We start from the raw sequence: 14,616 nt of genomic DNA, 5'->3' as shown, positions 1-14,616 counted from the left end.
ATGTTATTACCTGGTACTCCCTGTATATAGTCATGTTATTACCTGGTACTTCCTGTATATAGCCATGTTATTACCTGGTACTTCCTGTATATAGCCATGTTATTACCTGGTACTCCCTGTATATAGCCATGTTATTACTTGGTACTCCCTGTATATAGCCATGTTATTACCTGGTACTTCCTGTATGTAGCCATGTTATTACCTGGTACTCCTGTATATAGCCATGTTATTACCTGGTACTCCTGTATATAGCCATGTTATTACCTGGTCTCCTGTATATAACCATGTTATTACCTGGTACTCCCTGTATATAGTCATGTTATTACCTCCCTGTATATAGCCATGTTATTACCTGGTACTCCTGTATATAGCCATGTTATTACCTGGTACTCCCTGTATATAGCCATGTTATTACCTCCCTGTATATAGCCATGTTATTACCTGGTACTCCCTGTATATAGCCATGTTATTACCTGGTACTCCCTGTATATAGCCATGTTATTACCTGGTACTCTCTGTCATATAGCCATGTTATTACCTGGTACTCTCTGTCATATAGCCATGTTATTACCTGGTACTCCCAGTATATAGTCATGTTATTACCTGGTACCCCCTGTATATAGCCATGTTATTACCTGGTACTTCCTGTATATAGCCATGTTATTACCTGTTACTCCCTGTACATAACCATACCTGGTACTCCCTGTATATAGTCATGTTATTACCTCCCTGTATATAGCCATGTTATTACCTGGTACTCCCTATATATAGCCATGTTATTACTTGGTACTCCCTGTATATAGCCATGTTATTACCTGGTACTTCCTGTATATAGCCATGTTATTACCTCCCTGTATATAGCCATGTTATTATCTGGTACTCCCTGTATATAGCCATGTTATTACCTGGTACTCCCTGTATATAGCCATGTTATTACCTGGTACTCCCTGTATATAGCCATGTTATTACCTGGTACTTCCTGTATATAGCCATGTTATTACCTGGTACTTCCTGTATATAGTCATTTTATTACCTGGTACTCCCTGTATATAGCCATGTAATTACCTGGTACTTCCTGTATATAGCCATGTTATTACCTGGTACTTCCTGTATATAGTCATTTTATTACCTGGTACTCCCTGTATATAGCCATGTTATTACCTGGTACTTCCTGGATATAGTCATTTTATTACCTGGTACTTCCTGTATATGGCCATGTTATTACCTGGTACTCCCTGTATATAACCATGTTATTACCTCCCTGTATATAGTCATGTTATTACCTCCCTGTATATAGCCATGTTATTACCTGGTACTCCCTGTATATAACCATGTTATTACCTGGTACTCCCTGTATATAGCCATGTTATTACCCGGTACTTCCTGTATATAGCCATGTTATTACCTCCCTGTATATAGCCATGTTATTACCTGGTACTCCCTGTATATAACCATGTAATTACCAGGTACTTCCTGTATATAGTCATGTTATTACATGGTACTTCCTGTATATAACCATGTTATTACCTGGTACTCCCTGTATATAGCCATGTAATTACCTGGTACTCCCTGTATATAGCCATGTTATTACCTGGTACTTCCTGTATATAGCCATGTTATTACCTGGTACTCCCTGTATATAGCCATGTTATTACCTGGTACTCCCTGTATATAGCCATGTTATTACCTCCCTGTATATAGTCATGTTATTACCTGGTACTCCCTGTATATAACCAGGTTATTACCTCCCTGTATATAGCCATGTTATTACCTGGTACTCCCTGTATATAGCCATGTAATTACCTGGTACTCCCTGTATATAGCCATGTTATTACCTGGTACTTCCTGTATATAGCCATGTTATTACCTGGTACTCCCTGTATATAGCCATGTTATTACCTGGTACTCCCTGTATATAGTCATGTTATTACATGGTACTTCCTGTATATAACCATGTTATTACCTGGTACTCCCTGTATATAGCCATGTAATTACCTGGTACTCCCTGTATATAGCCATGTTATTACCTGGTACTTCCTGTATATAGCCATGTTATTACCTGGTACTCACTGTATATAACCATGTTATTACCTGGTACTTCCTGTATATAGCCATGTTATTACCTGGTACTCCTGTATATAGCCATGTAATTACCTGGTACTCCTGTATATAGCCATGTTATTACCTGGTACTCCTGTATATAGCCATGTTATTACCTGGTACTTCCTGTATATAGCCATGTTATTACCTGGTACTCCTGTATATAGTCATGTTATTACCTGATACTCCCTGTATATAGCCATGTTATTACCTGGTACTCCTGTATATAGCCATGTTATTACCTGGTACTCCTCTATATAGCCATGTTATTACCTGGTACTCCTGTATATAGTCATGTTATTACCTCCTGTATATAGCCATGTTATTACCTGATACTCCTGTATATAACCATGTTATTACCTGGTACTCCTGTATATAGTCATGTTATTACCTCCCTGTATATAGCCATGTTATTACCTGATACTCCTGTATATAACCATGTTATTACCTGATACTCCTGTATATAGCCATGTTATTACCTGGTACTCCCTGTATATATAGCCATGTTATTACCTCCCTGTATATAGTCATGTTATTACCTGATACTCCTGTATATAGCCATGTTAATACCTGGTACCCCTGTATAAAGCCATGTTATTACCTGGTACTCCCTGTATATAGTCATGTTATTACCTGGTACTCCTTACCTACCCCTGTATATAGCCATTTTATTACCTGGTACTCCTGTATATAGCCATGTTATTACCTGGTACTCCTGTATATAGCCATGTTATTACCTGGTACTCCCTGTATATAACCATGTTATTACCTGATACTCCTGTATATAGCCATGTTATTACCTGGTACTCCTGTATATAGCCATGTTATTACCTGGTACCCCCTGTATAAAGCCATGTTATTACCTGGTACTCCCTGTATATAGTCATGTTATTACCTCCTGTAGATAGTCATGTTATTACCTCCTGTATATAGCCATGTTATTACCTGGTATGTTATTACCTGTATATAGCCATGTTATTACCTGGTACTCCTGTATATAGCCATGTTATTACCTGGTACTCCCTGTATATAGCCATGTTATTACCTCCCTGTATATAGTCATGTTATTACCTGGTACTCCCTGTATATAGCCATGTTATTACCTGGTACTCCTGTATATAGTCATGTTATTACCTGGTACTCCCTGTATATAGCCATGTTATTACCTGGTACTCCCTGTATATAGCCATGTTATTACCTGGTACTTCCTGTATATAGTCATTTTATTACCTGGTACTCCCTGTATATAGCCATGTTATTACCTGGTACTTCCTGTATATGGCCATGTTATTACCTGGTACTCCCTGTATATAACCATGTTATTACCTCCCTGTATATAGTCATGTTATTACCTCCCTGTATATAGCCATGTTATTACCTGGTACTCCCTGTATATAACCATGTTATTACCTCCCTGTATATAGCCATGTTATTACCTGGTACTCCCTGTATATAGCCATGTTATTACCTGGTACTCCCTGTATATAACCATGTTATTACCTGGTACTCCCTGTATATAACCATGTTATTACCTCCCTGTATATAGCCATGTTATTACCTGGTACTCCCTGTATATAGTCATGTTATTACCTGGTACTCCCTGTATATAACCATGTTATTACCTCCCTGTATATAGCCATGTTATTACCTGGTACTTCCTGTATATAGCCATGTTATTACCTCCCTGTATATAGCCATGTTATTACCTGGTACTCCCTGTATATAACCATGTAATTACCAGGTACTTCCTGTATATAGTCATGTTATTACTTGGTACTTCCTGTATATAACCATGTTATTACCTGGTACTCCCTGTATATAGCCATGTTATTACCTGGTACTCCCTGTATATAGCCATGTTATTACCTCCCTGTATATAACCATGTTATTACCTTCTACTTCCTGTATATAACCATGTTATTACATGATACTTCCTGTATATAGCCATGTAATTACCTGGTACTTCCTGTATATAGTCATGTTATTACCTGGTACTCCCTGTATATAGCCATGTAATTACCTGGTACTCCCTGTATATAGCCATGTTATTACCTGGTACTTCCTGTATATAGTCATGTTATTACCTCCCTGTATATAGCCATGTTATTACCTGGTACTCCCTGTATATAGCCATGTTATTACCTGGTACTCCCTGTATATAGCCATGTTATTACCTCCCTGTATATAGTCATGTTATTACCTCCCTGTATATAGTCATGTTATTACCTGGTACTCCCTGTATATAGTCATGTTATTACCTGGTACTCCCTGTATATAGCCATGTTATTACCTGGTACTCCCTGTATATAGTCATGTTATTACCTGATACTCCCTGTATATAACCATGTTATTTACCTGGTACTTCCTGTATATAGCCATGTTATTACCTGGTACTCCTGTATATAGCCATGTTATTACCTGGTACTCCTGTATATAGCCATGTTATTACCTGGTACTCCTGTATATAGTCATGTTATTACCTGGTACTCCTGTATATAACCATGTTATTACCTCCTGTATATAGTCATGTTATTACCTGGTACTTCCTGTATATAGTCATGTTATTACCTGGTACTCCCCATGTTAGCCATGTTATTACCTGGTACTCCCTGTATATAGCCATGTTATTACCTGGTACTCCTGTATATAACCATGTTATTACCTGGTACTCCTGTATATAGCCATGTTATTACCTACTCCTGTATATAGTCATGTTATTACCTGGTACTTCCTGTATATAGTCATGTTATTACCTGGTACTCCTGTATATAGCCATGTTATTACCTGGTACTCCCTGTATATAACCATGTTATTACCTACCCTGTATATAGCCATGTTATTACCTGGTACTTCCTGTATATAGTCATGTAATTACCTGGTAGTTCTTGTATATAGTCATGTTATTACCTGGTACTTCCTGTATATAGTCATGTAATTACCTGGTAGTTCTTGTATATAGTCATGTTATTACCTGGTACTTCCTGTATATAGTCATGTTATTACCTGGTACTTCCTGTATATAGTCATGTTATTACCTGGTACTTCCTGTATATAGTCATGTTATTACCTGGTACTTCCTGTATATAGTCATGTTATTACCTGGTACTTCCTGTATATAGTCATGTTATTACCTGGTACTTCCTGTATATAGTCATGTTATTACCTGGTACTTCCTGTATATAGTCATGTTATTACCTGGTACTCCCTGTATATAACCATGTTATTACCTCCCTGTATATAGCCATGTTATTACCTGGTACTTCCTGTATATAGCCATGTTATTACCTGGTACTCCCTGTATATAGCCATGTTATTACCTGGTACTCCTGTATATAACCATGTAATTACCAGGTACTTCCTGTATATAGTCATGTTATTACTTGGTACTTCCTGTATATAACCATGTTATTACCTGGTACTCCCTGTATATAGCCATGTTATTACCTGGTACTCCCTGTATATAGCCATGTTATTACCTCCCTGTATATAACCATGTTATTACCTTCTACTTCCTGTATATAACCATGTTATTACATGATACTTCCTGTATATAGCCATGTAATTACCTGGTACTTCCTGTATATAGTCATGTTATTACCTGGTACTCCCTGTATATAGCCATGTAATTACCTGGTACTCCCTGTATATAGCCATGTTATTACCTGGTACTTCCTGTATATAGTCATGTTATTACCTCCCTGTATATAGCCATGTTATTACCTGGTACTCCCTGTATATAGCCATGTTATTACCTGGTACTCCCTGTATATAGCCATGTTATTACCTCCTGTATATAGTCATGTTATTACCTTACTCCTGTATATAGTCATGTTATTACCTGGTACTCCTGTATATAGTCATGTTATTACCTGGTACTCCTGTATATAGCCATGTTATTACCTGGTACTCCTGTATATAGTCATGTTATTACCTGGTACTCCTGTATATAACCATGTTATTACCTGATACTCCTGTATATAGCCATGTTATTACCTGGTACTCCTGTATATAGCCATGTTATTACCTGGTACTCCCTGTATATAGCCATGTTATTACCTGGTACTCCTGTATATAGTCATGTTATTACCTGGTACTCCTGTATATAACCATGTTATTACCTGATACTCCTGTATATACCATGTTATTACCTGGTACTCCTGTATATAGTCATGTTATTACCTGGTACTCCTGTATATAACCATGTTATTACCTGATACTCCTGTATATAGCCATGTTATTACCTGGTACCCCCTGTATAGTACTCCCCATGTTATTACCTGGCCATGTTATTACCTGGTACTCCCTGTATATAACCATGTTATTACCTGGTACTCCTGTATATAACCATGTTATTACCTGGTACTCCCTGTATATAGCCATGTTATTACCTCCTGTATATAGTCATGTTATTACCTGGTACTTCCTGTATATAGTCATGTTATTACCTGGTACTCCTGTATATAGCCATGTTATTACCTGGTACTCCCTGTATATAACCATGTTATTACCTCCCTGTATATAGTCCTGTTATTACCTGGTACCTTCCTGTATATAGTCATGTTATTACCTGGTACTCCCCATGTTATTACCTGGTACTCCCTGTATATAGCCATGTTATTACCTGGTACTCCTGTATATAACCATGTTATTACCTGGTACTCCCTGTATATAGCCATGTTATTACCTGGTACTCCTGTATATAGTCATGTTATTACCTGGTACTTGCTTCCTGTATATAGTCATGTTATTACCTGGTACTCCCTGTATATAGCCATGTTATTACCTGGTACTCCCTGTATATAACCATGTTATTACCTCCCTGTATATAGTCATGTTATTACCTGGTACTTCCTGTATATAGTCATGTTATTACCTGGTACTTCCTGTATATAGTCATGTTATTACCTGGTACTTCCTGTATATAGTCATGTTATTACCTGGTACTTCCTGTATATAGTCATGTTATTACCTGGTACTTCCTGTATATAGTCATGTTATTACCTGGTACTTCCTGTATATAGCCATGTTATTACCTGGTACTTCCTGTATATAGTCATGTTATTACCTGGTACTTCCTGTATATAGTCATGTTATTACCTGGTACTTCCTGTATATATCCATGTTATTACCTGGTACTTCCTGTATATAGTCATGTTATTACCTGGTACTTCCTGTATATAGTCATGTTATTACCTGGTACTTCCTGTATATAGCCATGTTATTACCTGGTACTTCCTGTATATAGTCATGTTATTACCTGGTACTTCCTGTATATAGTCATGTTATTACCTGGTACTTCCTGTATATAGTCATGTTATTACCTGGTACTTCCTGTATATAGTCATGTTATTACCTGGTACTTCCTGTATAGAGCCATATAGGCCAACTGTGTAACAGATACACATCTGCAGAAGACCAAATAGGACCTCTCTGTGTTACAGATACAGAATACCAAATAGGACCTCTCTGTGTTACAGATACAGAATACCAAATAGGACCTCTCTGTGTTACAGATACAGAATACCAAATAGGACCTCTCTGTGTTACAGATACAGAAGACCAAATAGGACCTCTCTGTGTAACAGATACAGAAGACCTAATAGGACCTCTCTGTGTTACAGATACAGAAGACCTAATAGGACCTCTCTGTGTTACAGATACAGAAGACCAAATAGGACCTCTCTGTGTTACAGATACAGAAGACCAAATAGGACCTCTCTGTGTTACAGATACAGAAGACCAAATAGGACCTCTCTGTGTAACAGATACAGAAGAACATACACACGGTCCGTTTGTTAACCATCCTGCACATGGAGCAACATGTCACAGACAAGCAGACTCAGATATTCTCTGATAATGCAATCACACAGGAATTCACACAATTAGCTACTCCAGCCGAACTCAACGTTCAGGGAATTCTTGGCTTGACAAGGAGTAGAAACACCTGGGTTTGGAGAGGAGAGGGCCAGATATAGGCTGTCCTCCCCTTCTGACTAAGAGGAGGAATATCCCATCGCTGTGGAATACCCATCACTGTGGAAGTACTCATAAATGTGGAATACCCATCACCCTGGAATACCCATCACTGTGGAAGTACTCATAAATGTGGAGTACCCATCACCCTGGAATACCCATCACTGGGGAAGTACTCATAAATGTGGAATACCCTTCACTGTGGAAGGTACTTAATCTGATCTGTGTCCCTCACCAACAAGCCTTTTGGCTCATAGAGACTAAAGGACTAACCACTCTATGCTGCACAGCGCATCAAGCCATCTCTGAACTGTCCTCTAAATTACTGCACTATGCTGCATCAAGACATCTCTGAACTGTACTCTAAATTACTGCACTATGCTGCATTTAGCCATCTCTGAAATGTACATTAAATAACTGTAGTATTCTGCATCTCTCTGCATGTTGATATATTCATACTGATAATGTACATTTGTGCATCCACTGTATATGAACTGTATAATCCACTGTATATTAGCTTTATAATCCACTGTATATTAGCTTTATAATCCACTGTATATTAGATTTATAATCCAATGTATATTAGCTTTATAATCCACTGTATATTAGCTTTATAATCCACTGTATATTAGCTTTATAATCCACTGTATATTAGCTTTATAATCCACTGTATATTAGCTTTATAATCCACTGTATATTAGCTTTATAATCCACTGTATATTAGCTTTATAATCCACTGTATATTAGCTTTATAATCCACTGTATATTAGCTTTATAATCCACTGTATATTAGCTTTATAATCCACTGTATATTAGCTTTATAATCCACTGTATATTAGCTTTATAATCCACTGTATATTAGCTTTATAATCCACTGTATATTAGCTTTATAATCCACTGTATATTAGCTTTATAATCCACTGTATATTAGCTTTATAATCCACTGTATATTAGCTTTATAATCCACTGTATATTAGCTTTATAATCCACTGTATATTAGCTTTATAATCCACTGTATATTAGCTTTATAATCCACTGTATATTAGCTTTATAATCCACTGTATATTAGCTTTATAATCCACTGTATATTAGCTTTATAATCCACTGTATATTACAGTGCCATATCACCAGGTAACATTCTGAGTATGTTGTCTATCACTATCAGCACCATATCACCAGGTAACATTCTGAGTATGTTGTCTATCACTAGCAGCACCATATCACCAGGTAACATTCTGAGTATGTTGTCTATCACTAGCAGCACCATATCACCAGGTAACATTCTGAGTATGTTGTCTATCACTAGCAGCACCATATCACCAGGTAACATTCTGAGTATGTTGTCTATCACTAGCAGCACCATATCACCAGGTAACATTCTGAGTATGTTGTCTATCACTATCAGCACCATATCACCAGGTAACATTCTGAGTATGTTGTCTATCAGCACCATATCACCAGGTAACATTCTGAGTATGTTGTCTATCACTAGCAGCACCATATCACCAGGTAACATTCTGAGTATGTTGTCTATCAGCACCATATCACCAGGTAACATTCTGAGTATGTTGTCTATCACTAGCAGCACCATATCACCAGGTAACATTCTGAGTATGTTGTCTATCACTATCAGCACCATATCACCAGGTAACATTCTGAGTATGTTGTCTATCACTAACAGCACCATATCACCAGGTAACATTCTGAGTATGTTGTCTATCACTAGCAGCACCATATCACCAGGTAACATTCTGAGTATGTTGTCTATCACTAGCAGCACCATATCACCAGGTAACATTCTGAGTATGTTGTCTATCACTAGCAGCACCATATCACCAGGTAACATTCTGAGTATGTTGTCTATCACTAGCAGCACCATATCACCAGGTAACATTCTGAGTATGTTGTCTATCACTAGCAGCACCATATCACCAGGTAACATTCTGAGTATGTTGTCTATCACTAGCAGCACCATATCACCAGGTAACATTCTGAGTATGTTGTCTAACAGCACCATATCACCAGGTAACATTCTGAGTATGTTGTCTAGCAGCACCATATCACCAGGTAACATTCTGAGTATGTTGTCTATCACTAGCAGCACCATATCACCAGGTAACATTCTGAGTATGTTGTCTATCACTAGCAGCACCATATCACCAGGTAACATTCTGAGTATGTTGTCTATCAGCACCATATCACCAGGTAACATTCTGAGTATGTTGTCTATCAGCACCATATCACCAGGTAACATTCTGAGTATGTTGTCTATCACTAGCAGCACCATATCACCAGGTAACATTCTGAGTATGTTGTCTATCAGCACCATATCACCAGGTAACATTCTGAGTATGTTGTCTATCAGCACCATATCACCAGGTAACATTCTGAGTATGTTGTCTATCACTAGCAGCACCATATCACCAGGTAACATTCTGAGTATGTTGTCTATCAGCACCATATCACCAGGTAACATTCTGAGTATGTTGTCTATCAGCACCATATCACCAGGTATCATTCTGAGTATGTTGTCTAGCAGCACCATATCACCAGGTAACATTCTGAGTATGTTGTCTATCACTAGCAGCACCATATCACCAGGTAACATTCTGAGTATGTTGTCTATCACTAGCAGCACCATATCACCAGGTAACATTCTGAGTATGTTGTCTGGAAGCACCATATCACCAGGTAACATTCTGAGTATGTTGTCTATCACTAGCAGCACCATATCACCAGGTAACATTCTGAGTATGTTGTCTATCACTAGCAGCACCATATCACCAGGTAACATTCTGAGTATGTTGTCTATCACTAGCAGCACCATATCACCAGGTAACATTCTGAGTATGTTGTCTATCAGCACCATATCACCAGGTAACATTCTGAGTATGTTGTCTATCACTAGCAGCACCATATCACCAGGTAACATTCTGAGTATGTTGTCTATCAGCACCATATCACCAGGTAACATTCTGAGTATGTTGTCTATCACTATCAGCACCATATCACCAGGTAACATTCTGAGTATGTTGTCTATCACTAGCAGCACCATATCACCAGGTAACATTCTGAGTATGTTGTCTATCAGCACCATATCACCAGGTAACATTCTGAGTATGTTGTCTATCACTAGCAGCACCATATCACCAGGTAACATTCTGAGTATGTTGTCTATCAGCACCATATCACCAGGTAACATTCTGAGTATGTTGTCTATCACTAGCAGCACCATATCACCAGGTAACATTCTGAGTATGTTGTCTATCACTAGCAGCACCATATCACCAGGTAACATTCTGAGTATGTTGTCTATCACTAGCAGCACCATATCACCAGGTAACATTCTGAGTATGTTGTCTATCACTAGCAGCACCATATCACCAGGTAACATTCTGAGTATGTTGTCTAGCAGCACCATATCACCAGGTAACATTCTGAGTATGTTGTCTATCACTAGCAGCACCATATCACCAGGTAACATTCTGAGTATGTTGTCTATCACTAGCAGCACCATATCACCAGGTAACATTCTGAGTATGTTGTCTATCACTAGCAGCACCATATCACCAGGTAACATTCTGAGTATGTTGTCTATCACTATCAGCACCATATCACCAGGTAACATTCTGAGTATGTTGTCTATCAGCACCATATCACCAGGTAACATTCTGAGTATGTTGTCTATCACTAGCAGCACCATATCACCAGGTAACATTCTGAGTATGTTGTCTATCAGCACCATATCACCAGGTAACATTCTGAGTATGTTGTCTATCACTAGCAGCACCATATCACCAGGTAACATTCTGAGTATGTTGTCTATCACTATCAGCACCATATCACCAGGTAACATTCTGAGTATGTTGTCTATCACTAGCAGCACCATATCACCAGGTAACATTCTGAGTATGTTGTCTATCACTAGCAGCACCATATCACCAGGTAACATTCTGAGTATGTTGTCTATCACTAGCAGCACCATATCACCAGGTAACATTCTGAGTATGTTGTCTATCACTAGCAGCACCATATCACCAGGTAACATTCTGAGTATGTTGTCTATCACTAGCAGCACCATATCACCAGGTAACATTCTGAGTATGTTGTCTATCACTAGCAGCACCATATCACCAGGTAACATTCTGAGTATGTTGTCTATCACTAGCAGCATCATATCACCAGGTAACATTCTGAGTATGTTGTCTGGAAGCACCATATCACCAGGTAACATTCTGAGTATGTTGTCTATAGCAGCACCATATCACCAGGTAACATTCTGAGTATGTTGTCTAGCACTAGCAGCACCATATCACCAGGTAACATTCAGTATATTGTCTATCACTAGCAACAGGTAACATTCTGAGTATGTTGTCTATCACAGCACCATATCACCAGATAACATTCTGAGTATGTTGTCTATCAGCACCATATCACCAGGTAACATTCTGAGTATGTTGTCTATCACTAGCAGCACCATATCACCAGGTAACATTCTGAGTATGTTGTCTATCAGCACCATATCACCAGGTAACATTCTGAGTATGTTGTCTATCAGCACCATATCACCAGGTAACATTCTGAATATGTTGTCTATCACTAGCAGCACCATATCACCAGGTAACATTCTGAGTATGTTGTCTATCAGCACCATATCACCAGGTAACATTCTGAGTATGTTGTCTATCACTAGCAGCACCATATCACCAGGTATCATTCTGAGTACATTTGAGTATGTTCTAGCAGCACCATATCACCAGGTAACATTCTGAGTATGTTGTCTATCACTAGCAGCACCATATCACCAGGTAACATTCTGAGTATGTTGTCTATCACTATCAGCACCATATCACCAGGTAACATTCTGAGTATGTTGTCTATCAGCACCATATCACCAGGTAACATTCTGAGTATGTTGTCTATCACTAGCAGCACCATATCACCAGGTAACATTCTGAGTATGTTGTCTATCACTAGCAGCACCATATCACCAGGTAACATTCTGAGTATGTTGTCTATCACTAGCAGCACCATATCACCAGGTAACATTCTGAGTATGTTGTCTATCAGCACCATATCACCAGGTAACATTCTGAGTATGTTGTCTATCACTAGCAGCACCATATCACCAGGTAACATTCTGAGTATGTTGTCTATCAGCACCATATCACCAGGTAACATTCTGAGTATGTTGTCTATCACTATCAGCACCATATCACCAGGTAACATTCTGAGTATGTTGTCTATCACTAGCAGCACCATATCACCAGGTAACATTCTGAGTATGTTGTCTATCAGCACCATATCACCAGGTAACATTCTGAGTATGTTGTCTATCACTAGCAGCACCATATCACCAGGTAACATTCTGAGTATGTTGTCTATCAGCACCATATCACCAGGTAACATTCTGAGTATGTTGTCTATCACTAGCAGCACCATATCACCAGGTAACATTCTGAGTATGTTGTCTATCACTAGCAGCACCATATCACCAGGTAACATTCTGAGTATGTTGTCTATCACTAGCAGCACCATATCACCAGGTAACATTCTGAGTATGTTGTCTATCACTAGCAGCACCATATCACCAGGTAACATTCTGAGTATGTTGTCTATCACTAGCAGCACCATATCACCAGGTAACATTCTGAGTATGTTGTCTAGCAGCACCATATCACCAGGTAACATTCTGAGTATGTTGTCTATCAGCACCATATCACCAGGTAACATTCTGAGTATGTTGTCTATCACTAGCAGCACCATATCACCAGGTAACATTCTGAGTATGTTGTCTATCACTAGCAGCACCATATCACCAGGTAACATTCTGAGTATGTTGTCTATCACTAGCAGCACCATATCACCAGGTAACATTCTGAGTATGTTGTCTATCACTAGCAGCACCATATCACCAGGTAACATTCTGAGTATGTTGTCTATCACTAGCAGCACCATATCACCAGGTAACATTCTGAGTATGTTGTCTATCACTAGCAGCACCATATCACCAGGTAACATTCTGAGTATGTTGTCTATCAGCACCATATCACCAGGTAACATTCTGAGTATGTTGTCTATCAGCACCATATCACCAGGTAACATTCTGAGTATGTTGTCTATCAGCACCATATCACCAGGTAACATTCTGAGTATGTTGTCTATCACTAACAGCCCCATATCACCAGGTAACATTCTGAGTATGTTGTCTATCAGCACCATATCACCAGGTAACATTCTGAGTATGTTGTCTATCACTAACAGCCCCATATCACCAGGTAACATTCTGAGTATGTTGTCTATCACAAGCAGCACCATATCACCAGGTAACATTCTGAGTATGTTGTCTATCACAAGCAGCACCATATCACCAGGTAACATTCTGAGTATGTTGTCTATCAGCACCATATCACCAGGTAACATTCTGAGTATGTTGTCTATCAGCACCATATCACCAGGTAACATTCTGAGTATGTTGTCTATCACTAGCAGCACCATATCACCAGGTAACTTTCTGAGCATGGTGTCTCACAGCACCATATC

The 14,616-nt window shown here is 38.6% G+C and overlaps 1 long non-coding RNA gene across 1 annotated transcript; it reads right to left on the bottom strand.

The window, feature by feature from the left end:
• Positions 1-860: 860 nt before the first annotated feature.
• LOC127932014 (uncharacterized) lies at positions 861-6,924 on the bottom strand. Its single transcript, XR_008143555.1, has 3 exons — positions 6,852-6,924; positions 3,633-3,780; positions 861-937 (listed from the first exon to the last, which is right to left on the bottom strand). It is a non-coding gene; the product is annotated as an uncharacterized LOC127932014 (long non-coding RNA).
• Positions 6,925-14,616: the final 7,692 nt, after the last annotated feature.

The sequence above is a fragment of the Oncorhynchus keta genome, chromosome 10, assembly GCF_023373465.1.
Source record: "Oncorhynchus keta strain PuntledgeMale-10-30-2019 chromosome 10, Oket_V2, whole genome shotgun sequence".
Classification (NCBI taxonomy): domain Eukaryota; kingdom Metazoa; phylum Chordata; class Actinopteri; order Salmoniformes; family Salmonidae; genus Oncorhynchus; species Oncorhynchus keta.
Note: the sequence above shows the minus strand (reverse complement) of the source record. Positions and strands in the feature narration are given on the sequence as shown.